This window comes from Vespa crabro, chromosome 20, assembly GCF_910589235.1.
Source record: "Vespa crabro chromosome 20, iyVesCrab1.2, whole genome shotgun sequence".
Taxonomy (NCBI): Eukaryota; Metazoa; Arthropoda; class Insecta; order Hymenoptera; family Vespidae; genus Vespa; species Vespa crabro.
This window is the reverse complement of record NC_060974.1, coordinates 2,636,503-2,639,002: the sequence shown is the minus strand read 5'-3', so window position 1 is coordinate 2,639,002 and position 2,500 is coordinate 2,636,503. Positions and strand designations below refer to the sequence as shown.

The following is a 2,500-nucleotide window of genomic DNA, read 5'->3' as shown; positions in this document are numbered from 1 at the left end:
CCTCGATCTTTTTTCTTTTTTTCCCTGTTTTATTTCTTTCCTCTTCCTTTTTCTTTTTTTTTTTCGTTGTTTCATTATTCGTTCTTGTTAAAGACGACAAATTCACATACGAGCCATATACGATCGATAATCATCGGATCTATATGGATCGTGACTCGTCGTATTCCTCGACGAGAACATCTCTCTATTACCAAGAGATAATGTTATATTTAATGATTCAAGCGAAACGAGAACGTGACCGAGTAGAGTAAGTATGTGGAGAATGCCCCGAGGGCCTTTTTCCTCTTCCTCCCCCTCCCCCGCCCCCACCCCCTCCCCCTTCTCCTTCTCCTTCTTCTTCTTCTTCTCCTCTTTATCCTCCTCATATTCCTCCCATCTCATTTTCTCCTTCTACTTCATCTAACTTATTATATCGTTTACCACGATCTATAACAAATTTTGCTGAGGTAACTGAGATAATATTCTCACCCTCTCATCCCCCAACCCGCCTGCTACCTCCTTCCTTAAGGCCAAATAGAGAGAGAGAGAGAGAGAGAGAGAGAGTGAGAGAGTGAGAGAGGGACATAAGAAACTCATAATCGACTATGCCATTATTCGGTGTGCCTATTACAGGTGCAAACTTAAGATTATCGTTGTCATTAAACGCAAAGAAGTGAATGAGGTGGATAAGGAGGACGGAGGAGGAGGAGGAGGAGGAGGAGGATAGATGTGGTGTGGAGGATAAAGAGGAGAAGGAGGAGGTGGTTTTCTTTTATCAACGACCTATATAGAATATTATTTTTCTTCTTTGAATTTAGGCTTTATTAACCCCAGCCCCTCTCCCTCCCTCTCTTCCCCCCCCTACCCCTATTACCACGTTACCTTCATTTTATCGTTCATCCATTTTGAATATCGACTTCGGACGGATTTCTCTTTTTATCACTTCAATCGGGACAATTTCTTTTTCTTTTCTTTTTTTTTTTTTTTTTTTTTTTTTTTAATGACATATGCTTCATACGTACATGAATATAATGAAAATGCGTACACGTAAATAGGATTTATGTTACTATTATTCGATTTAATTTGGAACGTTTATTTATTTTATACCTGTAACAAAGTTACGCGTTATAATTCGTGATAAATAATAGGATTACAAAGAGAAAATAAATGAATAAATAAATAAATAAATAAATAAATGAGTGAATAAATAAAAGGAAAAAAAAAGAAAAAGAAAAAGAAAACAGAATATCCTTCGTCGTTCGTTTATAAAATTTTCCTTACGATGAAAATAATGAATGTATTTTTCTTTTTTCCTTTTTCTTTCTTTTTTCTTTTTTTTTTTTTTTTCTTTTTTTCCTACGATAAAAATTGCATACGTTAAGCGATAAGCAAAGAAAAAAAAAAAAAAAAAACGAAGAAGAAGAAGAAAAACAAAAGAAAACAAATCCTGATAATATCGTCATCTTCAAGGGAAGATATGTTTCATCAACTTTTTTTTTTTTTTTTCTTTTTTTTTTTTTAATGGACACTTCGCGGTTATCTTCTTCACTTCTCTTCTTTCCATTTCCACGTTACGTCTAAACGACCATAAAGGATTTCAAGGATAAAACGATAATACTCGAAGGATAATTTTTGTACGTCACAACACTTTACTCAAGTTAATTATAAAAGGGTTAACGTGTATTATCGAGGGTTACACATGAACAAATAGAGTTGTCCTTTATTATAATACATACTTCAACGTACACACACACATATATATATATATATATATATATATATATATTCTACTTATACCTGTAAATATTACATTTATATACTTAGAAATGTATCCCACAGTAGTCATCGTCTAACTCGGTGGTCTCTCTCTCTCCCCCCCCCTCTCTCTCTCTCTCTTTCTCTCTCTCTAATGGTCTATTGTCTTGCACGAAGGAAATTGAACGAGTGCCATCTAAGAGTGAATGCATTTGCAATTTCAGTGCACTAGAGAGAGAGAGAGAGAGGGAGAGGGAGAGAGAGAGAGAGAAAGTGAGAGAGTTATTTACAACGAGACAATAACGAGGAGATCCAAGCGGAAATACGAAAAGAAGAAGACGACGTGATACAAAAGCCTACCTACTGTTAGACGTTAGGCTCTTGTTATAAAGATGAACATACGTCGATAGTTTTAACAAGTGAGAAAGAGAAAGAAAATGAGAGAGAAAGAGAGAGAAAGAGAGAGAAAGAGAGGGTGGGAGGTTGGTAGGAAGAGAGAAAGATGGAAACGTGTTAACTAGTGCAACCATTTCTGACAGAATGCACGCTTACTCGAGCGTAGTGCGGAAACAGAGTGTGGGGAGAATGTTCTCTCTTTCTCTCTCTTTCTCTCTCTTTCTCTCTCTTTCTCTCTCACATTCTGCTTCATACCTATATATGAACGCTTTGTGTTGACGCTCTTGATGTGATATGAAAGATAAAGATAGAGAAAGATAGATAGATAGATAGATAGATAGATAGATAGATAGATAGAGAGAGAGAGAGA

At 35.8% G+C, this 2,500-nt stretch overlaps 1 long non-coding RNA gene across 2 annotated transcripts in view; it reads left to right on the top strand.

The window, feature by feature from the left end:
- The window catches only part of LOC124431055, a 50,986-nt gene that overhangs the window by 2,719 nt on the left and 45,767 nt on the right, over positions 1 to 2,500 (top strand). The window lies entirely within an intron of this gene.